The sequence below is a fragment of the Cygnus olor genome, chromosome 2, assembly GCF_009769625.2.
Source record: "Cygnus olor isolate bCygOlo1 chromosome 2, bCygOlo1.pri.v2, whole genome shotgun sequence".
Lineage (NCBI taxonomy): Eukaryota > Metazoa > Chordata > Aves > Anseriformes > Anatidae > Cygnus > Cygnus olor.
In genome coordinates, this window is record NC_049170.1 from 91,782,917 (window position 1) to 91,809,518 (window position 26,602).

At 44.3% G+C, this 26,602-nt stretch overlaps 1 protein-coding gene across 5 annotated transcripts in view; it reads right to left on the reverse strand.

The window, feature by feature from the left end:
• The window catches only part of PTPN3 (protein tyrosine phosphatase non-receptor type 3), a 175,865-nt gene that overhangs the window by 124,344 nt on the left and 24,919 nt on the right, over positions 1–26,602 (reverse strand). The window contains exon 1 of one of the 5 annotated variants that reach the window (XM_040549007.1): positions 11,647–11,798. The exons of 2 other annotated variants lie outside the window; for them this stretch is intronic. The gene's annotated coding sequence lies outside the window, so the exon portion shown is untranslated. Of the gene's footprint in view, positions 1–11,204; positions 11,339–11,646; positions 11,799–26,602 lie in introns of those variants that run through there. 2 more of the 5 variants (XM_040549005.1, XM_040549006.1) reach the window with 2 other exon arrangements.

Genomic DNA, 26,602 nt, shown 5'->3' on the forward strand with positions numbered 1-26,602 from the left:
TTGACCGTTTGGCTTGTTTAATTGCAGCACATGTTTCACAATCATGAATAACCTGTGCTATAGTGTCCATGGTCAGGTCCACCCCTCGGTCACGAGCCCATCTGTATGTTGCATCTCTACCTTGATGGCCTGAGGTGTCATGGGCCCATCGGGCTATAAATAATTCACCTTTATGTTGCCAGTCCAGGTCCACCTGAGCCACTTCAATCTTAGCAGCCTGATCCACCTGCTGGTTGTTTTGATGTTCTTCAGTAGCCCGATTCTTGGGCACATGAGCATCTACATGGCGTACCTTTACAACCAGGTTCTCTACCCGGGCAGCAATATCTTGCCACAATGCAGCAGCCCAGATGGGTTTGCCCTGGCGTTCCCAGTTGTTCTGTTTCCATTGTTGTAGCCACCCCCACAGGGCATTTGCTACCATCCATGAATCAGTATAGAGATAGAGAACTGGCCACTTTTCTCGTTCAGCAATATCTAAGGCCAGCTGAACGGCTTTCACTTCTGCAAACTGACTCGATTCACCTTCTCCCTCAGCAGCTTCTGCAACTCGTCGTGTAGGACTCCATACAGCAGCTTTCCATCTCCGATGCTTTCCCACAATACGACAGGACCCATCAGTGAACAGGGCATATTTCTTCTCATTTTCTGGTAGCTTGTTGTACAGTGGGGCTTCTTCAGCACGGACTACCTCCTCCTCTGACGATATCCCAAAGTACTTGCCTTCTGGCCAGTCCATAATCACTTCCAGGATTCCTGGGCGACTGGGGTTTCCTATTCGAGCCCGCTGAGTAATCAGTGCAACCCACTTGCTCCATGTAGCATCAGTTGCATGATGTGTAGAGGGGACCCTTCCTCTGAACATCCAACCCAGTACCGGCAGTCGGGGTGCCAGGAGGAGCTGCGCTTCAGTACCGACCACTTCCGAAGCAGATCGAACTCCCTCATATGCTGCCAATATCTCCTTTTCGGTTGGAGTATAGCGGGCCTCAGATCCTCTGTATCCCCGACTCCAAAACCCCAGGGGTCGACCTCGAGTTTCCCCAGGTTCTTTCTGCCAGAGGCTCCAGGTGGGGCCATTCTCCCCGGCTGCGGTGTAGAGCACATTCTTTACATCTGGTCCTGTTCGGACTGGCCCAAGGGCTACTGCATGAACTATTTCTTGTTTAATTTGTTCAAAGGCTTGTCGTTGCTCAGGGCCCCATTCAAAAGCATTCTTCTTACGAGTTACTTGGTAGAGCGGGTTTACAATCAGACTGTAATTTGGAATATGCATTCTCCAAAACCCCACGACACCTAGGAAAGTTTGTGTTTCCTTCTTGCTAGTTGGTGGAGACATAGCTGTTATTTTGTTGATCACATCCATTGGAATTTGACGACGTCCATCTTGCCATTTTATTCCTAAAAACTGGATCTCTCGTGCAGGTCCTTTAACTTTATTTTGTTTTATGGCAAAACCGGCCTTCAGAAGGATTTGGACTATTTTCTTCCCTTTCTCGAAAACTTCCTCTGCAGTGTCACCCCACACAATGATGTCATCGATGTACTGCAGGTGTTCAGGAGCCTCCCCCTGCTCCAGCGCAGACTGGATCAGACCATGGCAAATGGTAGGGCTATGTTTCCACCCCTGGGGCAGCCGATTCCAAGTATATTGGACTCCCCTCCAAGTGAAAGCAAACTGTGGCCTGCACTCTGCTGCTAGAGGGATGGAGAAAAATGCATTAGCAATATCAATTGTGGCATACCACTTGGCTGCCTTTGATTCCAGTTCGTACTGGAGTTCTAGCATGTCCGGCACTGCAGCACTCAGTGGTGGCGTGACTTCGTTCAGGCCACGATAGTCCACTGTTAGTCTCCACTCACCATTGGACTTTCGCACTGGCCATATGGGACTATTAAAAGGTGAATGGGTCTTGCTGATCACTCCTTGGCTCTCCAGTTGACGAATTAGCTCGTGGATGGGAATCAGGGAGTCTCGGTTGGTGCGATATTGCCGCCGGTGCACAGTTGTGGTAGCGATTGGCACTTGCTGTTCTTCAACCCTCAGCAACCCCACAACAGAAGGGTCCTCTGAGAGACCGGGCAAGGTAGACAACTGTTTAATGTCCTCTGTCTCTAAGGCAGCTATGCCAAAAGCCCAGCGGAACCCTTTTGGGTCCTTGAAATATCCTCTTCTAAGATAGTCTATGCCAAGGATGCACGGAGCATCCGGGCCAGTCACAATACGGTGCTTTTGCCACTCATTTCCGGTTAGACTCACTTCAGCTTTCAATACAGTTAACTGCTGGGATCCCCCTGTCACGCCATAAATACAGATGGGCTCTGGCCCTTTACAGCTGGATGGCATTAGAGTACATTGTGCACCGGTGTCTACTAGAGCCTTATACTTCTGTGCGTCAGACGTGCCAGGCCATCGAATCCACACAGTCCAATAAACTCGGTTGTCCCTTTCCTCCCCCTGGCTGGAGGCAGGGCCCCTCTAGTCCTGGTCAGAATCTTCATTTCTGTGTTTAAAAGACTGCCTGCTAGAAGTTGGAGCAGCAAACTTTTCAGAGAACCCCTTTCTCCCGATTGTTTTCTTTTGCAACTCACGTACCCGTGCCTCTAGGGTCTCAGTAGATTTTCCATCCCATTTTCTCATGTCCTCTCCATGGTCACGTAGGTAAAACCACAGGGTGGTGCGGGGTGTGTACCCACCATATTGTCTTCTTTGCACGGATGCACGTTTACCCCTAATAGCTGAGACGCTGGTTTGTACAGGTGGGGAAGAAAATACACTCTCTTTAAGTTGCTGGACCTCTTCAAAAAGTTTCTCCAAAGTATTCTCTTTTAGTTGGTGGCCACTGGTTTGTTCAGGTGGGGGGGAAGATAAATTCTCTTTAAGTTGGTGGAACTCTTCAGAGAGTTTCTCCACAGCCGAGACGCAGGCCTGTAGGGAAGAGGAGAGATTTCCTTCGTACTCCCGGAGTTGTTTAGCCATGTCACCCACTGTGGGATCTTCACCGTTTTTCCAGGTTATTATTGCCAATGTGCTGGCCCATGTTGATGGTGCATTCCGTACAAACTTCCGCCATATGGGTCGAGTACACTGGACTTCATCTGGATCTGTGGATGTTTGTGCATCGTTTAAGTCCTTATAAATTACTTCCCGTACGGCTAATTCCCTCAGGTACTGAATTCCCTTCTCCATGGTGGTCCACTTGACTGGTACACATACAAGTTCTTCCTTGTAGGGATACCTTCCCTTCACAGCTAACAGGAGACGCCTCCAGAGGCTGTGAGATCGTGCTCCATCTCCAATTGCTTTGTCAATGCTTGCATCTCTAGCAAGGGATCCCAACCGCTTGGCTTCCCTGCCCTCTAATTTCACACCATTGGCTCCAGTGTCCCAGCACCGGAGCAGCCAGGTGACAAGCTGTTCACCTATACAGCGACCAAAATCTTTTCGCACATCTCGTAGCTCACGCTGGTATAGGGTTCGGGTAGTTACTGTTGACTTACTGACATCCTCATCCTCATCTTCATCCTCCTGCACACTTGATGGCCCAGCCTCGTCTTCTCCAGACCCAGACTTAGCAGAAGACTTTCTGCGTTCTAAACGACCTGCGTCTCTATACCACTTTTTCACCTTTTCTACAGGGGCAACTTGCACTGCTACAGCTCGCCTCTCCGACCCAGCCACAGGGTCTGCCACAGGGATTGGAATACCCTCTGCAGGGTCAACTTGCACTGCTACAGTTCGTTTCTCCGACCCAGCCACAGGGTCTGCCACAGGGGTTGGAGTACCCTCTGCAGGGGCAACTTGCACTGCTACAGTTCGTTTCTCTGACCCAGCCACAGGGTCTGCTACAGGGGTTGGAGTACCCTCTGCAGGGGCAACTTGCACTGCTACAGTTCGTTTCTCTGACCCAGCCACAGGAGTGGGAATGGCTGCGGGAGCTGGAGCCGGAACGGCTGCGGGAGCTGGAACGGCTGCGGGAGCTGGAGCCGGGACAGCTGCGGGAGCTGGAGCCGGAACGGCTGCGGGAGCTGGAGCCGGGACGGCTGCGGGAGCTGGAACGGCTGCGGGAGCTGGAATGGCTGCGGGAGCTGGAGCCGGGACAGCTGCGGGAGCTGGAGCCGGAACGGCTGCGGGAGCTGGAGCCGGGACGGCTGCGGGAGCTGGAACGGCTGCGGGAGCTGGAACGGCTGCGGGAGCTGGAGCCGGGACAGCTGCGGGAGCTGGAGCTGGAACGGCTGCGGGAGCTGGAGCCGGAACGGCTGCGGGAGCTGGAGCCGGGACAGCTGCGGGAGCTGGAACGGCTGCGGGAGCTGGAACGGCTGCGGGAGCTGGAGCCGGGACAGCTGCGGGAGCTGGAGCCGGAACGGCTGCGGGAGCTGGAGCCGGAACGGCTGCGGGAGCTGGAGCTGGGACGGCTGCGGGAGCTGGAGCTGGAGTGGCTGCAGGAGCCGGGACTGGAACGGCCGCAGGGTCTGTCACTAGGTTGATAGTAGCATCAATTGCAGCTCGATAGGCACAAGCCAGACCCCAGCACGCCACAGTGATTTGTGTCACTTTGGAACTGCCAGAGTCATGACACCTTTTTTTCAAGCATTCTACCAGTTTTTTAGGATTTTGCAGTTGTTCAGGGGTGAATGTCCAAAACACTGGAGGTGCCCACTGCCCTAGAAACCTGCCCATATCCTCCCACACTCCCTGCCACTCGCAAATATCCCGCCTCAAGACAGATCTCCGGATGAGATTCCTAAGTAGTTGTTTAACCTTAAACAAAACCTGAAGCGCATTCAGGAGACATAACAACAAGAACATGCTGGTCTGAGTATCCCAAGGATATTCAACATCTTGGAGAGCTACCGTAACTAGCTCGGGGGATAAGAGGGTGGTGAAGGAGGAAGGGAGAGTGAACAGGTAGGAAAAAATATCTTCCCCTGTCCCCTCCAGAGACTGACTCCCTGATGAAAAAAGGCAATAGGTGTAATTGCTAATAGTTTCTGAGATATGGTTTCCGAAGTATAGAGTCGACGACAGTGCTGAGTACAAATACCAGGTTAGAGTCATGACCAGATACTTCATCATTTCATAAGCCATCGTTACACCACACAGTACCATAACAATCTTAAACCAGGGCCCGGAAAGGGTAAACAGCACGACAGGGAGCACATACAGAAAGTAACTTGCTATAAAACTCAATTTGGGAAACAGGCACAGCAGACTTGAGATTAAGGCAATCAACATTATGACTAGCAACTATTAAGCAGGTCGAATGCTTATACCAATTTTAGTTTAACACACTCTGGTCAAATCTGTCGATATCTCAACCCTTCGTGCCCCACGTTGGGCGCCAAATGGGCTGTTGTGGTTTAGCCCGGCTGGCAGTCAAACACCACACAGCCGTTCGCTCACCCTCCCCCCTCCCTCTCCGGGATGGGGGAGAGAAACGGGAAAGTGAAGCCTGTGAGTTGAGATAAAGACAGTTTATTAAGACAGGGAAAAGAATAACAACAATAATAATAATAATAATAGTATTAATAGTAATAATGTGTACGAAATAAGTGATGCACAATGCAATTGCTCACCACCCGTTGACCGATGCCCAGCCTATCCCCGAGCAGCCGGCCACACCTCCACCCCGGCTAGCCACCCCTATATATTGTTCAGCATGACATCAGATGGTATGGAATACCCCTTTGGCCAGTTTGGGTCAGCTGTCCTGGGTCTGTCCCCTCCCAGCTTCTGCTGCATCCCTAGCCTGCTCGCTAGCAGGACAGAGAGAGGCTGAAAAGTCCTTGGCTTGGTGTAAGCACTGCTCTACAACAATTAAAACATCAGCATGTTATCAGCGCTCTTCTCATTCTAATCCAAAACATAGCACCCTGCCAGCTACTAGGAGGAAAATTAACTCTGTCCTAACTGAAACCAGGACACAGTGCAACTGCTACAGTACAAAACCCCACGCACATGCAAGTCACAGCTCACACTCCCAACTTTGATTCATAAAATGCGTCATTCCAGAGTGTAACTGCATCCCATAGCTTGCCAGGGAAATAGCCGCGGTTACTCATCGCACTTGGGTGTTACGACCCGCTTGCTTTCCACAGAACCACGCACAGGGCTGAGACCTCGCCTGCGGGCGGAGGGAGAGGGCAGTGGGAAATAGTGAATGAGATGGCAAATTGTAACCCCCCTAATGCTTCCAAGTGCAAATAAGACATTGTGCAACGTCATACTGAAATACTTTGCTCTTGGATTTCAGTTACCTATAGCTGCTCTTTTACAAAAGTCTTGTTTAGTTAAAAAGAAATCTCCTGGTAAACAGTGCAAACAAGAGACTTAAAAAGGAGGTTTTTGTTCCTTGATAATAATAAACAAACAAACAAAAAAGTAGCTTTACTTTGTGCACATGGCATGTTTTGCTTGATATTTCTAACACCATTGAGGCATCCAGCCTTGGTTAGTACTACTAGCTACTACTAGCTTCTGGCAGAGTCACTAAAATTAAAGCTGCTACCAAATCATTGGAACAGTATTTGCCAACTACGAAGGCTGAAGTATTTTATCATTCTACACCAATTTTACCACTTGTCTTTCAGAAAGTGAAAAACAACAATGAAACACTTAAATATTTGTCCACCGAACCATTTCAGAAGTAAAGCATTTTAGCTTGTTTGAAAGTTTCTGAACTCAGAGGAAGAGCACGTTGTTTCATATTACATGAAAACAGAAGAGCAAAGGAGAGTTAGAATCACTTTCCGTACATCCAATTTTGTCTTGCAGAAAACTTAACATACTGATTTTTCACTTCCATGAAACACCTTCAAACCTCTTGTAAAGCTTTCTGCCCACTTTGATAATACATGTACAGAGATGAATTAACAAGATTCTTCTGAGGAAAGGCTGAGAGAGCTGGGCTTACTATCTTAATACCAAACAGTATTGATTAAGAACGATTATCTATCCAGCTTTATAATGCACAGACCACCAACTTAAATTATGACAATAAAAGCTAATTGTTGATAAAGATGATAGAAAGTAGGTGGCTGTGTCAACAGTAAACTACATTACCCCTTGAAACATACTTAATCGATCCACACAAGCAGACCTATGACATACTACTTTGGCTGTATTTCTACTCTTTGATTTAAGGAATAATATCTGTCATGCTTTTGGCAAAGCAGCACCTTTCAAACTGTCCTGAACTCCTTCTACTAGTAAACTGGTGATAACCGTTTAGCTTGAAGAGCTCCTCCAAATTCCAGGTTCTGAAAAAGTTTCCTCAGCAGAGCTTTTAGTCATACTTCACAGCCTGGGACGCTCTCTCTCTTTAAAATATGCTATTGTAAGCTCTTGTATGAAATCTAAATTTACCAAGAGAGGGAAATGATTAAATTATAGCCAACATGGGAGATTAACATATATCTGCACCACACAGAAGTTCTGTTGTTTCTTGTGGCCTGTAAAACTCCACTGCATGTCTACTGTTCTTTAATCTTCCTATTGAAGAGAGATTTGGGGAATGGGATCAAGGGGAACCTAGTCACAGGAATGATCAGATCAGCCCAGTCCTTCTGATCTTCATTTCAAACAGGATAGGATAACGTGCTGGCTTCAGACTACGGGCCTACAGACTGCAGAGATCCACCACGCTCCTCATTCAGTGCTATGCTCTCCTGTTAAACCAACGGTGAGGACTCTTTTACATGACTGTATTTGATAAAATGAAGGTGTTGCTACCAGACATGAAGCGTGAAGATACAAGATAGCAAGGCCGTGCACGAACAGAAGAATGTCCTAGAACTATGGACACACGCTAATGAAAGCCTGAAGAACTGTCAGAACGGTGAACAGCACAGATACTATCCACCCCTTTTCCAATTTTTTTCTGGAATGCTTTAAAAATACCTCATGTCTCACTGAGGAGCGCCAAACGGAGAACTTGCATTCCAAATATATGCCCAGAACTCAGATTCTGCATAGACTTCTTAAACTTGTAAGCCAAAAGCACGTGGGACACACACAGGATGAACAGAAGCTCAGCAGCGCACTGAGTGCTTGCAGCATCACAGAGAATCGCAGAATGGCTGAGGTCGACAGGGACCTCTGGAGGCATCTGGTCCAATGCCCTTCCTCAAGCAGGGCCACCTAGAGCCAGTTGACCAGGACCATGTCCAGGTGGCTTCCGAACATCTCCGAGGAGGAGACTCCACAACTTCTCTGGGCAACCTGTGCCAGTGCTCTGACACCCGCACAGCGAAGTGCTTCCTCACCTTCAGAGGGAACCTCCTGCATCCCCATTTGTGCCCGTTGCCTCTTGTCCTGAGGGTGGGCACCACTGAAAGCAGCATGGCTCCACCTTCATTGCACCCTCCCTTCACATGTTTATAGACATTGAGGAGATTCCCTCCAAATCTCCTCTTTCACAGGCTAAATGGTCCCAGCTCTCTCGGCCTTTCCTCATAGGAGAGCTCCTCCAGGCCCTTCAACAGCTCTGTGGCCCTACCATGGCCTCTCCATGTCCATGTCTCTGTTGTACTGGGGGCCCAGAACTGGACACCATACTCCAGGTGTGGCCTCATCAATGCTAAGTAAGGGTTTTAACTTTCTCTTCAATCTCCCTGGTCCAGCAGACAGGAACCCTTTGTTTCTATTACTCATTTGCAATGTTCAGAAATCTAAAACATAAAAACTAGCATATATGCGTGACCAGGCTTCAGCACAGCTCAAGCCACTGAATTAGGTGAAGAAGCACCCCCATTTTCCTCATGGAGACGACTCTTCAAGATTTTGAATGCAGTTTGCCAACAGGGAGAAAGTAAAACTAAAACCAGAAAGCTTCATAAAGCGAGCTATTGGAGGATGTTTCATCTACTATCTGATTTCCTATCGTTTTGTGAAATACTTTGTGTGCAAGGATATGAAAGGAGGGAAGAAAGAAATTGAATACAAAGTCCTATACAGGACACATGACTCAGTTTCATATTACAACGCTAATAATAGAAGTAAGAACTCCCTGTAAGGTTCAGTACATGCTGATATGAAGCCAACAGTATCTTAGGGTATGGGGAGATTAAATTATCTCAAGATAAGTCAGGATGAAACTTGCAGCACATCTGTTACTCCACTCCAATGCCTCTGCGCCTGCTCCTTCCCCTCAGCAAACACCTCAACAGAAAACATTAACCTACCTCTCATTAATTCCCACTTGCCATGAGTTAAGTCTGTACACACCTTCTGATTTTTTTAGGCCTTGATAAGAGGAAACACCACAGCTAATGAAAAGCATCCAAGTCCAAAACAAAACTGCAGGCAGTGTTTCTGGCTGATGATGACACTTCCACATAGCTTGGATTAGGCTGCCTAAACCCTGTCTTTCCTGTGGGCTTAAGACACAACCCCAGTTCAGAATTATCTGTTGATTAATTCAGGTAGCTTCCTACTCATATGAGAAATGTTCCATGCTCTAGCCCAAGGCTGCCAATGCACCCATCACTGGCCAACACTCCAGAGCTACAGATTTTCGTCACAAGTTAGGCAACTGCAAGCTGGATGCTCTAGTGCTCATCGCTGTTGTGCCAAAGCCCCTTTTATCAGCTGACCCGATGCACTTAACACAGTGGAGTGAAACACACATGTATCTGCTGGCAGCCTGTGTGCAGCAGTATAAAGAGAAACCCCTACTACAAAATAACACCAACACACTGAAGAATTAAAATAAATTACAGCGTAGCACGCTAGCTGCTGTAGTTCTATGCAAGTAACTGGACATTGTACTCTCTTACTGCTCCATTTTAGTGCAAACTTTTCAGTAGATGACCATATGCTCTTGCCCAGTCCTCATCTGCGAAGCTGTGAAGCTCACAGAATTTTCTTCATTCCAGAAAATATGCTGCAAGGTTCCTACAAAACTCACAACAGGCACTTCAAACAGTAAAGCTGATAACTGCATATACTGGGTCCTCCTCACCCATTAATGTTCCATTTCCTTTTAACTGCTCGATATGTAACGAATAAATAGTCCTACGTGTCTATGCCAGCATAGCAAACATTATTTGTGAACGCACAGAATGACAAAAGAGAAGAGTTGCTCACCATACCTGCATTTGGTACACCCTGCAAAATTTAACATTCACGGCTTCTGTACACAACCCTTGCAGCATTGTGCCTACGTAAGGTTACTCTTTTAGTGTCTGTGCAAAGCTGTTTACCCATCAATACAGAAAGTAGGTCATAGCTTAGAAACATAAAGACAACTGTTTCTCCTACAGTATTGATTATTAAGAAAAAACATCGAAGATCTTCAGAAATTAGCTGCTGTTTCAGATCACTGGAGTGGATGAAAACAAGATTTACCATGTGGCAAGTAACGAACACATGGAAGGGGATGTTACCACCACACTAGCTGTTTTGCTATCATCTTTAGCAGTAAGCATCGTTACTGACACACCAATAATATACGAAGCTTCCTGTATGTGCTGTAAAATTACAAATAACTGTAGTCTTATGCCAGTCTTAATTTCCACTAAAAGTATTTTGGAGGCTTAGGGGCAAAGAGTAATTACTGTAAAGTACAACATATCACTGTGATATTACCCAAAATTTCAATTCTGAAACCATGAACCCAGTCTCAGAATGCGTATAAAACGTGATAAAGGACATGTAATAAACGTGAGTTATATCACAGGGAGAGATGACAAGTGTTAAGAGTTTCTCCAGGAAACTGTTGCCAGCAATATTCCAGAGCTTTATGAAACAAAATTAATCTTATCCAAGCCACTTGTTTCTTCAAATGAGCTCCTGTTAAGCGTGTTTAGAAATACTAGGAGCACTGAGTTTTCTTTTTAAGAACTAAAAAGCAGAGACACGTTCAATGCTTGTCACCTGCCCATCAAGCCCTTCTTGCCACACGACAGCGCCAGCGGATGTCAGCAACATAAAAAATTTAGTATTTGTGTTTCGGTGGCAAGTTTTTCCAGATACGGTGATTAAGCAAACCTTTCCTCTAACGGTTCCCTTTAGGATCAAAACCACCCAGGTAATAAGGATAATTTGCTGCTTCTACGGATCGGTGCCGGACTACTTTCTTTTCCCAAGTGCAGCTCCACTCCAGAGCTACTGCAAAGGCACAGTTACTCTCCGCAAAGAGATTAAGTTACTTGTACATAATTTTTCTCCCCAGGAGCACACAAAATCGGTACTTCCCCAATACCTGTTCCCACCAAGCCGTGCTCAGCCGGCCGAGCAGCAGTCCCCGCACTGTGTCACCGAAGCCACCGCTTTGTCCCGGTCCCCGTCGCACGGGTGTTAGGGCAGTAACACCTCGCACAGAAAAAAAATAAATAAATAAAGAAGAAACCCCCCCCAAAAGCGGCTGCTTTGCACGGCGAGGAGCACCAGAGCCGGCTCCCGAGCCCGGCACCCGCAGCACGCCCCGGGCAGAGGCTCCCCGCCGCCGACCCCCGGGCAGGGCAGGGCAGGGCAGCTCCGGGAGCCGCCGCCGAGCCCCTGCCGGCCCTCGGAGGGGCCGGGGAAGCCCGAAGCAGGCAGGAGGGGACAGCGCCCGCCCTGCCCTGCCCTGCCCTGCCGGAGGCGCCCCGGCGGCGCCAGCCAGCCCTCCCCGCAGCCCGCCTTCCGCCCGCCCCGCCCGGTACCTGCCGCCCGCCGCCGCCCGGCTCGCTGAGGGGGCACCGAAGGCCGCCGGTCAGGCCCCCGAGACCAGGCGAGCAGGTGCGGAGAGCCCGGCACCGAGCCTCCGCCGCTGCTACCGCCGCCACCACCGGCTCCTGCGCGGGGCGGAGCGGGGCGGAGCGGGGCCCGGAGGGGCCCGGAGGGGCCGGGGCGGCCGCCCGCTGCCGCCGCCTAGCGGGAGCAGGGCGGCCCGGCGGCACTGGGTGCTGCTCCTCTAGGGAAGAGGCTTGGGGAAACTTCCAGGCGCTCGCCCCTGCCTTCGTGGCAGGGCTGGGGTAAAGTGACGAGACACAGCAGAACTGTCCCCAAAATGCGTGTGGCCCCGGCCCTCGCTGTTAACGCACCTGCAGGGTGCTATGTGCAAGAGGCAGCACCAGAGAAAACCAGTGGTGTGCCAGAGAAAAGCGTATCTGACTGCCCCTGTACATCCCTGTACTGTTCCAAATTCCAAAATTTCCCTTCCCAGGGCATACATTCACCTGCGATGGAGGTGTGGCTTTCCAAAATGCAACGTAGCTGTTGCAGCCTGCTGGCCCTGCACTGCCCATCCAGCCAGCTGGGGAGACCTCATCAATGTGTATAAATGTCTGAGAGAAGGGTGTTGAGAGGATGGAGCTGGTCTCTTTTCAGTTGTGCCCAGTGACAGGACAAGAAGCAACGGGCACAAACTGAAGCACAGGAGGTTCTGGCTGAATATGAGGGCATTTCTTTACTATGGGGGTGACAGAGCACTGGCACAGGCTGCCCAGAGAGGTTGTGGGGTCTCCTTCTCTGGAGATACACAAAACCCGCCTGGATGCCATCCTGCGCAGTGTGCTCTAGGTGATCCTGCTTGGCAGGGGGGTTGGACTGGATGATCTCCAGAGGTCCCTGCCAACCTTGGCCATTTGGTGAATCTGTGATTCTGTGATTCCCCTTATGCCGCTTTGCTGGCCAGTTTGGATGAAGAAACTTGAAGGTAGAACATGCCAATGAAGTGAAGGCAGGAGAACGGGACCCTAAGCAGGAGTAAGTTCATTTGTTAACTCCCTGACATCCCTCTAGGGTGTAAGTATTCAGCTTGAGAATGGCAGGGTTTGCAAAGCCCATCCCAGACCAGCCCATTCGGTCAGCATGTTTCCAGCAGAACCTCACATCTGCCACGGAGGGCTGGAGCCCTCCGACACTTTGCATGCCGTGGAAGGAAGTTAAACTTCCTTTAAACTGATACTTTGCATATTGCAAACAGGCAAAGTACTTTGTAAACAGTAGTCATTACCTCCTCCTTTAGGGGGAATGCAATAAAATGTTCAATTTAACAGATAAACGCAGCTAACAAGTGGGCAAGGGCCAGGCTGCTGCTCTCCGTAATAAAGGTTACTGCATCTCACCCTCCAAATAGTCCCATGTAAATCTAAGAGCATACATTTAGTGGCATGATAGCTAATACTTTCTGACTAATCATAGTTATGAATTATGATCATGATTAATTTTAGAGATTAAATATCTTAAGCATTCGATCTACTTATAAAATACCTGTGTTTTCAGTAGCACTAACACTGTACAGCTAGACAGTTACTTCATTGCAACATCAGAAATTACACTGCTGTACCTGGAAGAAAGTAAGTGATCGCAGTCTCCCTGTATGTTAAAACTGCTACCTGTGGTATCAAGTACAGTCAGGCCTACCAGTGAGTAAGAGCATCGCCCACAGGTTTAATGGGAACAAACAACAGCTTTCTATTACACACAATTACTTACGGGTATAAAACTGTTCTTGGAAAGCACATTCCCAAATTTCTCAGTGGTATGGAAAGGCAGAGAGTCCTATATATATTAAGAGCAAAGACAAGAAGAAGGAATGCAGAAGCATTCAGGTTGCTGTAGAAGCACCAATGAATTTGTCCCAACAGCAGATGATCTCTACCACCACATGTGATGTCACCTAAGAACAAAATGTCTGTTTCAAGAACACATTTGTCTGTGCATCCTCTATTGTTAAAAAAGTGCTAAATTAGATTAAATTTAATACAAATCCATTCATTACCTGTAGTTCTTTTTCCTACCACACAATCAACAAACGTGGAAAAACTTCTAATTGCATGAAAATCATAGAATCAGAGAATCATTATGGTTGGAAAAGACCTCCAAGATCATCTGGTCCAACCATCCTCCTACCACCAATATCACCCACTAAGCCATGTCCCTAATAACTGCCTAGGATAAAGATTGTCTATTAATTTCACTTCTCACGGCAGAGCCATTATTTTCTGTAATTACATAAGCACTGTTTTTTTCAGGATCATCTCCCATTCACTGCATGTCTCAACAGCTGCCTTCGCAGCACGTGTTGACACCTACGAACCGGATGGCTACTCTTTCTGCTAAGCAGCCCACTGAAGATACCTAGGAGATGGTTTTAAAAATCACTCTTCCTGCATGTGTTTATTCTCTGAACACTTATTTAAATAAAAAAAAAACAAAACCTGAATCTCTATTCAGTTTACTCCTGGAAAGAATGGGCCAAGTCACCGATCCAAGGGACAAAGTCCTGCTGCAGTGACTTAGCAGCATCTCCCAGAAATGCTGTGGCAACAGCAGTTGTGCAGCTACCTGCTGAATGGGGCCAGGGACCTCATACTGATGAAAACTCGGTAAGGAAAAATATTGTGGGTAGTGTTACTTTTGATTCAAGTTCTCCAGTTAGGTTCACCACATGGCTGCACTTGCATTTGTGGCGATGTGAGGAAAAAGGTGTAGCGCAGTAAAAAGCTGAGGCAGAAAAGAAGGCTGAGCAGCATAGCTGGGTTATGCCACCCATCAGAGAGTTCATGAAACCACGGCCTCATTTCACAGCTTAGATTGGCTTTCTTTTCTCAGTGTCGGTAGCTGGGGAAAGTAGAGCAGGAAAAAGTCCTGATCACTGCTGGGGCGTGACTTAGGTGGAAGTGAATCCCAGAGCATGTTTTGAGAGAGGTATAAAATGATTCTGCTACGTGTAGTATCCAATTTTGGACAACCTAAAGGGGAAGAAATAAGAGTAAGTGATTTAGAAAAGAAGGCTAGTGAGGAAAAATTAAAGATCTGGACAGGATAGGGATGGGCACAAGAAAACAAAACAACTGTCTTTGGTTATCTACAGCACATGAGCAGGGCACTGGTACAGTATTCTCCATGACCACTAGGGTTGGGATGTGGTGCAAGCAGCTCCATTCACAGCAAAGCAGATTACAATTCCATGTTAGAAGAAGTCTTACTAGATATAAACCAAGCTAGGTGGGCAAATGGCAGAACCTCTTTCATGTCATGTTTTAAGTACAGCTTAATTAAACATCCTGTATCTAAGGTCTGAGTCTATATTAGAACCAAGTAGGAAAAAAAAAAAAAAAGGACTGCATGAAGCCTCTTTCAACCCATGTCCATTGTTTGTATGGCCTGTGGAGGCAAAATCCTTTAGGCTTGTGTTGTCAAACCCAGGAAGCCTCTCCAGAGTAAGTAAATGTATATATATGTTTACAAACATACATACATACATATAGATACAGATTTGCAGAATCTAATCAGCCAGATTTTAGAGAATTTCCTTTAGATCAGCAAAAGACTCTTTGCTGTCCGAATCATGGTCATGCTAAAGCCTCTCAATAGATACTTATGAAGAGGCGGGTTGTTTGGTTTTAGATAATAATTCTTTATCCTAACTCTTTTCCTGGAAAAGGCTGTGGTTTACACATGCTTGAACTCTTCAGCCTAAGGCAGAAGCTCATGATGGGAAACTTCATCCTAAATAATTAAACTCTGGAGTAGCTGTGACTGAAATAGGGTCTTTTTAAGGAAAATGTTAGGTGATCCAAGTTCTGGACATTACAGTCACGTCTGCCTTATAGATATATCTGCAGTATGCATGCACAGGTTAAGCTTCAGTCCGGTCACAGAGGCACTCAGGTTCTAACAGCTGTCCTTATCTCAACTTTAGGAGATACCTTTTGAAGTCTCAGTCTTTTCCAAGCATATACACTAACAGTGAGCTTTCCAAAAAAACCTTAAGTGACTTAAGGTAAGTTCCCACAATCGCAAAACGCCAGCTTGAGACAATACATACTAGCAGTATATACATAGGCAGGGAGTATTGCTCAGCAATTAGGCAGTAACTCGTCTGGCCAAAGTAATTTACGTGCTTGCCAGGTCTTTGTGGATGTTATCCTGCTCCCTCACTTCAGCTGAGACTGTCAAATGTGCCCGCATTAGCTTACAGGCACATATGAAGCAAGTCATGTTGTGTGCTGATTCATGAACTGTGCATCATGAAATATTGGCTGAGCAAACAGAAGAGTACGTGAAAACACAGACACTGGGGGTGTACCTACAATGTTTCGCTTAGTCCTAAACAGTGAAAATGTTCCAGACTGTAAAGGAATATATGTCTAAGGGAAACAGTGAAAGCACAATCAACTCAACCATTTAAACTTAAGCAGAACATTGCAGATTAAAATATATTGCTGGGAAATTTCTCTTGGGTGTGCACATACAAAAAAGTGATCACTTTTATCTCCACTTTATCTGATCAGTAATATGACAAATACGTATTTACATGACTATTAGCCTTTCTGTCACTGAGAAGTGTACATCTCGAATTATCTTTTTGGCTTGCTATTCCTTTACTCCACTTTATGGCCACTCTATGATTTCCTGTTACCAGTAATATGTAATTATTCTGAAGGCATTGCTTTAACCGGTATATTTTTCTTGCATTCACCTGTAACAGTATTTCCCTACTTCAGGTTATATATTTTTAATCTTAAAAAATTGCAATTCATAGGACAGAAGTGTCAGATAATTTTTGCTTTGTCTAAAATTTGCAAATGTTTTACATTTGGCAATTAATCATGAAAAGCATATTTAAATGGCTCTTATGTAAACGAATATAGTTTATATATACAGCTGCACCAGAGAAACAATGTAGCCCTATGCTAATTTTCTGTAAAAGTTATTTTGTTTCTTTCAAAATTACCACTCCTTAAAATACAGCAGGAGCCCATTTTAGGTTCTGTATCATTTTGAATCATTTAGGTTCTTGTATCATTTGAATTTGAGATGGAACATTGCAGAAAGCTGCCTTAATTGAAGTTTGAAAGATACGGGATTGAGCCTTTAGGGAGTGTTGGGCACTTTTCTCGTCATTCTGGTTGATCGATTTGCATGATGTAGGTGGGGAATGTTGTTGATCTGGCTGTCCATTTTAATTTTGGACTAGTCGTGTCAGCTTTAATGTGAAGTACGAGCTCAGCTTTAAAGGGAGGGACAAGTATGCGAGCTTTGGAATAGACACTGTGCTGCAGACCAAAGTAAATCAGCACTATTTACACTCTTTTGAAAAGCCTGATATTTAAGTGAACTCAGAACATTGTAAGCTGCAATACTTTGTCCTTGTTCTCCTGTATTGAATAATTCCCTTCTCTTTATTTGGTTTCCTGGTTCACATGTATATAAACAAGCTGGATAAATGTCTTTAAACTTAACACAGGTCCCTTTCCTAATTCCTCGGGAAATGCTGCTCTGAATTTAGCAGACAACCAACAAGCTGTAATGAGGAGACTTGATGTGTCCCCTAGAGGGAAAAAAAAAAAAAACTAAATCTTATTTTAGCATTCTGATTTACATGGCAAAGTATGCCAAACCTAACTTGGGTGCCATCAGATCACCATGCTTTGCTGCTGCTTGATTTCCCATCAAATCATTCCATTTAAGAGGAGTTGAATCAGTCTCCTAATTTGTTGTTGCATGCACATTTACTGTAATAAGGCTTTCTTTAGAAAAGCAAAAGCAAAACAACTCCACACTTCCTATTTTCCTGAGTGCCCAGAGAGTTTAACTGGGTAACTGTTCTCGCTGCATTGCCAGCAATGCTGTTGTGACCGTCGTGAAAACCAAAAGTGCCTTCCAACAGATGGCTTATAGACCAACTAATGATACGAGAGTTTCTGTGTTATTTGGCATCCTACATAAACGGCACAAATAGCCTTCCTTTGCCTGTGTTATCATACAGCAGTGTTCATTAATGCTTTCAGAAATGGAAAAAAAATCAGCTCCCTCTTCCCACCCACTCTCCACCCCCGACAAGGAAACCATATGTTTCAGGAGATTAGTAATAGAGCAGCTTCTTTTGGAACATCACAAGTAATGGAAAGGAAAAAAAAAAATCACGTAACTATATTTCTTTTAAGAGGTTGTTAATGAAATGTGCAAATGCCTCAGCATTTTCCTATTCAGCACATTCCAGTCCAGCAGCACACAGGGTTATCATGTACCCGAGGGGAGAAGCCCTAAAGAATTAGGTCTAGAGTCTGGGGATCAGAAGGCAAGAGCTTGTCTACATTAATTGATTTCCAGACTAGTATTATAAAAATCTATACAGTGAAAATATTAATGAGGTCCTGGTTTGGAAGGAGAAGTTCCCAGTTTAGCTATAAGCTTTCAGCAACTATGAAGAGTTGTACTCCAGGTATTTGAAGGTGTAAAGCAACTGGAGAGGTTTTCTTGCTATGAGCCATCCAAAGATACCTTGTATTTTTCTGACATGACTGTCTGGCTCTATATGTTGTGACACGCACAAAAAGCAGTCTGTGTCAAAGGACTCAACAGCTGGATGTTGTAGCACTGAACTTCCAGATCCCGACCTCTGGAGTAATACCAGGACTCCCACATGCAGCTTTTGGGCTGTTTCAGTAGAGTACATAGGAGACATTTTCCAGCTCGTGTCATGCTGGAAAGCTGCCACCACGCTGAATCGAGAATGCTTAGTCAACATATTCAGCAGAGAGATGCCGATGCCAGCGGTGGGAAGTGCTACGTACGCGGATACCTGCTAAGTCTCACATCTCAGCCCCAGGTGCTCCAGGGAGGCACCTCTGTCCACTCGGAATGTATTTCCTGGAAGCGTGCCCTTGAACACAAATAGGATTGATGTGCCATACTTCTGGGTTCTAATTAGGTTCACCTATTTCTTGAGTCGTGGTTTCACAGCCCTGCTCGTGCAGATATGAGTGACTGCAGGAGTGCAAATCAAGGTACGTAGAGACAGCGTTATCAAAATCAGGCAGTCTGGTTAGCTGCCATGCAAACACTAAGGGTTATAATGCAGGAGTTTTAAATTTAGTCCAAGTCCCACTCTCTCTAATCTTTCTGAAAACCCACATTGTATCTGGCCTTACATGCCTTTCATACTTAACCTGACTTATCGTGGTCTGAAACTCTGTGAGGGCTATTGTCATTCCTTGGATTGCACACATAGAATAGAAGCATTAAAAGAGAACATGCGGCTTGCAGAGACACGCAACCACAAATTGGGAAATATCAGTGTTAGAATCACTCACAGATTTATAATTCTGCTCTCCTGGAATAGATACCAATTATAGGGTCACATTAAATATTTCCCAGTTCTCCAATATATTTTCCTGAGAGGATGAACATCACACAAAACATTTATATACTGATTTCTTTCTACTGGAGAGGATTACACGGGTTTGAGTACAAATTCAGACTATCGGGTGAAAATCATTTAAAAAAAATGATGCAAAGCATATACTGGAAGGTTTTCTTTCCTTTTTTTTTTTTGTTGTTGTTGTTGTGGTTTTTGTTTGTTTTCCTGAAATTCAAGACCACAGAATAAATTTGTGGATATTTATCATCATACTTGTCCATACATTTTACAAAAGCTCTTACTTGTCCTCTCCCCACATTTGCCCACCTGCATATTTTGGTAGCACAGCACAATATTACTTACCATTGTCAATCACTTACAGTCCCAACTTATGCTTTTTGCAGGATTAATTAGGGAAAATTGGTGCTGTGCTAAGAAAAGACTTTTTAGTATAGTTTCTGAAAGCAAAAAATAGTAAGGAAGGGGAAAGGGATTTTTTCAGCTCAAAGTTTTTTGTTCTGGTGCAAGAAAAAGTAAGGGCCTCAAGGGACTGAATTTTGGAGGATAGATTGGAGTGCCACATACTCTTTGTCACAAAAGTATCTCTAGGGGTATTCTTTAACCCTTCTAAAATACTGGCAAGTTTTGGCTTGCTCATCTTTACTCTGCCATGAATGTTTCTATTGCCTTTTTCTACAAAGTGGGCCAAGGGAAGGAAGCACTTTGCTTCCATTTTGCACTCCTAGGTCCACACTTTGGATCCTCAGATTGATCATTCCTTTCCAGAGTAAGGAGATTTATTGTCGATGTCTTGGCACTGCAGTCCCAAACCCTCATTCCTGATTACTCCAAGCAGAGCAAGACATTCCCCAGAGTGGTCAGGTACCCAAGAAACATTTTTTTAATTGCTTCAGTTAGAGAAAGAAGCCAGTCAGTGTTTTCTACTTTCCCAGTCAAGGATCAAAGGCAGCATTTCTAGACTAAACCTGTGGTAAGGGTGGCATCTAACAGCTCTGCAATCCCCAGGGTGGTGGGGGAGGTTTTTGCTGGTCTTTGAAGGATCACATACAGATGTTTTGCTGTTCTTAAAGTCAGGGAGTCTAGGAAGTAAGCAGGTTTTGGAATGCCACTGGCAATCAAGCCTTGCTAGGAACTGCTGTTTTCAGTGCTCAGACACCTGTGTTTCCTGTGTGGAGCTAGCTTGCCAATCTGAGCAGTTTGGGTAGCTTTGGCTAACTACCTCAGGCTTTGTTTCTGTAAATAAACCTGTGTATAGCACCATCACATGTTCTCCCTTTCGTGCCTTCCACTCCATATGGGACTTTTATAATGCTAGAATTACAAATATGACTTCACCGCCAACACTTCCGCTGGTAACATTACTCTCTCTGTAAAGCCCGATAGATAGCTAACAAAAACTGTTTTCAAAGCAGAGCTGATCTCATTGCTGATGCTTGTGAATAAAGATGTTTTGTCATGATAAGACTCTGTATAAACTGATGTGTTTGTTATTGAAACATATCTTAAGTTTTCATATCTATTCAAAAGAGAAAAGAAAGAGAATAGAAAGAAATGAAAAGAAATGAAAGAGGAGAGGAGAGGAGAGGAGAGGAGAGGAGAGGAGAGGAGAGGAGAGGAGAGGAGAGGAGAGGAGAGGATAGGAGAGGAGAGGAGAGGAAGGAGAGGAGAGGAGAGGAAAGGAGAGGAAAGGAGAGGAAGGGAGAGGGGAAGGGAAGGGAAGGGAAGGGAAGGGAAGGGAAGGGAAGGGAAGGGAAGGGAAGAAAGAAAAGAAAAGAAGAAAAGAAAAGAAAAGAAAAGAAAAGAAAAAAAAAAGAAAAGAAAAGAAAAGAAAAGAAAAGAAAAGAAAAGAAAAGAAAAGAAAAGAAAAGAAAAGAAAAGAAAAGAAAAGAAAAGAAAAGAAAAGAAAAGAAAAGAAAAGAAAAGAAAAGAAAAGAAAGGAAGGAAAGGGAAAGGGACAGGGAATGGAAGGGAAGGGACGGGGAGGGAAGGGAAGGGAAGGGAAGGGAAGGGAAAGGGAAGAGGAAGGGAAGGGAAGGGAAGGGAAAGGGAAGGGAAGGGAAGGGAAGGGGAAGGGAAGGGGAAGGAAGGGAAGGGAAGGGAAGGGAAGGGCAAGGGAAGGGAAAGGAAAGGAAAAGGAAAGGAAAGGAAAAGGAAAGGAAAGGAAAGGAAAGGAAAAGGAAAAGGAAAGGAAAGGAAAGGAAAGGAAAGGAAAAGGAAAGGAAAGGAAAGGAGAAAGATAATAACTTCTTTCCTTGATGGAAATGTCAAAGCAAAGGGATTTTTGAAATCTTCAACCTGCTGAAAGACTATTTTAAGTATGGAGAGAAGCTAATTAAGCTGATACAAGGAGGCTACTTGGAAATAATTTGAAAAGTGAAGTCCAGTTGTTTCCCTACAATTGAACAGTACCCTTCCTGATTCTCCTCCTCCAAACCTTTCCCTATGAGCTGATAGCTCCAAACAGCTAATGTCAAATTCTGCTGCGACCTGGTATGCTCCTATCTGGAAATTTCAGCTCAGACTGTCAAAAAAAATGTAGAAGAGCAGACCGCAAAATAAAGGGGGGAATTGTTTACAGTGAGAGAAGTAGAGACTGCTGTTTTATTAGGAGAATTAAGTGGAGGAAAACAGCTACAATTATACATAGGAACTATAATGGGAACATGAATGAAATATATATAGTTATATGACCCGCTAATGACTCCAAAAAGCCATAAGATGAATGAGTCACCATGTTTTAAATATAGTTCCCTGCTGCAAGTTTCACCATCAAACAAGGCTCCACTTGAACTAAACAGGAGCAAGCACCATACCACGGGGTCCTACAGTTGTGCCTCGGTGATTTGAGCACTGACAACACCGGCGGGGGATCTACAAGTGGTTTCTGTTACAAGTGATGTAGCAGAGAGGCACTCGCAAAGAGATGACTCACTGATCAGGGCTTTCATTTTAACTGCGATACAGTGGTTTAGATGAATGTGCTCATTATTTTCTATAGCCTGTGACCTTTCCTGCTTCATAAATAGTAACATTTATTTTTCCGCACAATATTTATTTTAATATCGTCGCTATTGATTTCGATGTATTTCATCAGTTGTTCCAATTGTAAAGTTAGACTCACTTGTGGGAATGAGATCAACAGCTTTCTAAAGGGAAAAAAGAAAATAGCAAAGATGTGCTACAGTTTAAATAGCTGGGAACAGAAATAGCCTTTGACACAGTGATTTTAAAGCTATTTTTTACAACATGACACAATTTGTTTTTAAAGAATTGTAATGTGTCTTATAGACACATGTCTGGCAAAGCAAAATCATGAGAGGGGTAAAACAAACAAAATGACCTCTGCTCTGCTGGCCACCAAAACAGCATAGGCGAAGAAGAAAAGAATTTTACAAGGCTCTTTGGAAACATAAACCCAGAGACACTATTGCAAATGCTCTTACTATCACTTGCAGTGCTGTCTCTGAAGGTCATTTCTAATTTCAGCCCCAATTTGCATGAAGTGAGGAAGGAATTCAGAGTGCCTGCTAAAAGATTTGGTTTTGGGGGACCACACGTTGCTACTAGAAGCTTTCGAGAGCATATATGCAAAGTGGGTGCTACCACTTCAAGAGATTTTCTTTGCTCATTTGAAGAAGTGAAAGGAACCTATGAAATAATCGCAAGAAAGGGAAACCTGTTTCCTCTTTTTCCCATTTCCCCTATTCTACCACCTTATGTGCATACTTCTAAAGAGAAAAGAGGAACAAGCTTCATTGCCACTGTGCTGCAAAGGTCCACAGAGACAAACTTAAACAATTTATTTCTCAAAACAAATATAAGGAGAACAGCTGTCTTCCCCTAGAAAGTTTTGGTGCAAGTTACTGATATGAAACCACAGAAAGCATCTGGTATTGAGTAGCTGTTAAGAACCCAGCCCAGCCAGCCTTTCTCATGCCTGCAGTAGAAATAAATCGGCTTACTCCTCCTGGTACGCCTGGGCTGAGGGCACAGAGCTTGACCCAGGCTGTGAATGATGGCTGCACCCCGCTGCCAAGCAGCGTAGAGCAGAGCTTCGGCCCCTGCTTCAGCTCAGCCCCTAGCTGAGCATGTGGGCTCTGTCCCTAAGCTCTCTGGTAGCTCATTAATGCACACTGTAATGACACCAAAGGGGTAATTATGAGAGAATATTTTAACAGTGCCTGAGTTAAACGTATTCTTTGTTGGTATTCAGATCACCTTGTTTATATACGAGCTCACGTTGAGAACATATAGGATGTTCACAGATAAGAGTAGTTAATAAATACAGCAGCATTATGCTTGAGCATGTGCAGGTCTGGCTAGTTCGTCCCTGTCAATATTAAGACAACTGTTACAGGCACAGTTTCTTTCAGTCAGTACGTTCAATAAATTCATCCCTGGCAGCACTGCTGACTGCCGGCACTAGGATTACTGACTGCACATCCATAAAAATCTTTTCTCCTGCCTATTGGGAAATGCTGGCTGCGCAGCTCAGGGAAATGGAAGAGGTATATACCAGGCATGAAGCAAATGATGAGGAGCTTACGGTCTCCCTGTGCTTATTGATGTGAAGAGTTCGAACAACAGCGAGGCATTTCCTGCAAGTCACGTGTGCCTGAGGGTCTCTGGAGATTTGTGGCAGGCGGTTTTATGCGTCCTTTCATTCAAAAGTTGTGCATGGCTCTTATGGGCTCCACTGGTATGTCCAGAGTTCGTTCACGGGTTACATTTCTTGTTCTCTCTCCCACACCTTGAGGCAGTTGCCACGATGGAAGATGCGTCTTGTGTAAATTTAGACAGGCATTAATGAAAAGCATGAATATCTAGTATTCTTAAAACCAGGCTTTTTCAAATAACCTGCTTTCCTACTGCTCATAGCTTGCTATAGAAAAAAAAATGTAGTGCATGACAAAATAGGGATGTTTAAAATGCAAACAGCTTTGTGGAATATGGCTCTGAAGTGCTGCTGCAATTATCTTTGCAAGATCTAACATGGTGGAAAAGTTTGGCTGATGCCCTCAATACCAAACACTGAAATATTAGTGGTAGTATGACATATCATCACATCCAAAAGCAGTTATATGTCTGTAACTATTTATTTATTTCTTATAGTTAAGGCCTAGGAAAGTCTTAAGTAAAACATAACTGTAATTTTTGATTGGCTTGTTATTGAGGATCTTGGTAAAAATTTTTAAAGAATTACTTGATGAAATAGATGACAATTATTTCTTTATATGTTAGAGCAAAACTCATGCCATTTCCATATAAAAATGTAACTTTTACAGATACTTTTCATCTGTTTTGAGTGCCAAATGGAACTTGTTTCAATGGAACTTGTTTCACTTTACAGCTGAAAATAATATTCTGCCAAGGATGTAAAACATAGTATGACATGAAAAGTGATTTTCATGAAGTTTTGCAGCCAGGCAGACTGTGATATTATACCAGAAATCAATAACCATTTTAGCCTCTTTCAAATTTTGTTGTTATTTATTTCTGTTCTAAGAAAGGAAAGGAAAAAGAAGCCCCCTGGTGACAAAACTAATATTTTTGTATTGAAATGGATATTATAAAAGCACAGCATGTACTTTGGGACTCTCAGCTGCACATACTCCTGTGTTTTGTTCTGTACCCATAAAGAGTCCCATGGAAGCTGAGGAGGACTGTTCATATGCATAAAGTTAAAGCATATTCCTAAGCATTTGTAAGCTGAAGGGCTAGTTTAACAACCTCATTAATGATCCATCATCTTTTCCCCTTTATGCTTCTATTTCCAGTGAAAAGAGCATTTGGTATCTCAAATCTTTTTCATCAGATAAAGCTGCACTTTAACTCCACACATCACAGGATGAGAGACGAAATGCAGGAAATAAAAATCATAGTCAAGCCAATTGTACAAGCAGTTTACCGCAGGACATGTTCTTTTGACTTCTTGAAGCCACTCCTCCAGCTTGGATTTCAGGAGACAATGTAAGAGTATGAGCTTAGAAACTGACATCAGAGCTCCGAGCACTGGAAACTACTGCCTGCCAGCCCCTTCTGAGGATGAGTTGGAAAGGATTAATGCAATGAAATAAAGTGAGCAGGAATTCGAATGACTTGGTCAAGCTGAATCAGAGCAAAAGTTTCTATGATGCTGAATGCCTGGGAAAACAGGCCTTAGTGTTTTGTAACGGCTCCATCTACTTTTAAAAAGAGCCGACATACGTGTTGCTCATTTCTGGTAACATCAAAAATACTCTTTACACAGAAGACTCAGATTTTGTGATTTAATAGCCCACTTCAAAATGCAGGTGGAAAGCTCCATCTGCCCAGAAACTATATTTCTGATTTGCTTTACCATTTGCAGAGTATACCATTATAGAAGAAAAATGGCTTGAAAGGAAAAAGACAATTGGACAATTAGGTGAGGGAGGTTCCAGACTTAAATCTATTTTTGTTGGGTTTGCTGAAAGAAAATGACCTTATTGTTAATGGATGATGGTATGATCAATCAAATAATACTTTCCATTCTAAAATTACATCATGTTTGTCTGGAGTGTACGGAAGAGGGTAAAACACTTTTTAAACAGTCATATAGTAAGTTGAAAGTGAGAAAATAGATTATATTTGAAGAAAGCTGTTTTATTGGCAGCGAGCGAGGTTCAGAAATGAATCCCTTAAACCTCTATTATTAGCCATCTCAGAGGAGAGAGATATTTTAGTTGACTCTGCCCCAGTTTGAAGACCTCTCAGTAATACAAGGAAATTGAAGTAAAACTATATGAAAGTCGTTTGTCCTAATTTCTAGTGTCTGCTAAAGTGATCCACATTGAAAGTCTAATCTAGGGAATGGTGTTTTAAAGAACTCATTACCTGCTCCCAAACCTAAAGGACTCGTCCCATCAGCTCTTGTCCTTTACTGCAGAGGCTGTTGTGATTTTGCTCTGTAGTTGCAATGTAAATGTAATGCTATAATCTTAATAGGAGCTAGGAGTGTTTAAAGTTCATGATATGGTTTCTATGCATAGCAGCAGAATTGTATTGGGTCACAATCTGCAAGCATTGTTTTATTTTCTTGTTATCTTAATGTGCTTGGTGGCAGGTTGGGTATGGTCTGCTTATATTCAACTTATATTCAATCAAATGACTAAACAAAAAGCCTAGCGATTAATCTGATGCGGTGATAACCCTTCAGAAAATCCTCCCCTTAGAAAACTGCCTCCTGTGCTCTCACTGTTCTGGAAAACAGGTGGAAAATATTGTAAAGAGTGAAAATTATCAGAAATGTACAGCAGTCAAAAAAAAAAAAAAAGAAAAGTTAGGAAGTATGCAGGAAATGATAGCATAGCATTTCCTCTGATGGCACCAAGAACATGTGGAGATTTTAGAAGGGAAAAAAAAAAAAAAAAAAAAAAGGAAAAGCAACTAATCTCAGGATGTTCTTAATGTATTTGAAAGAATTTGATCTAGGAAAACCACTAGTCATTTAGAGCCAAAAACACTATGGTTTTCTGCCAACG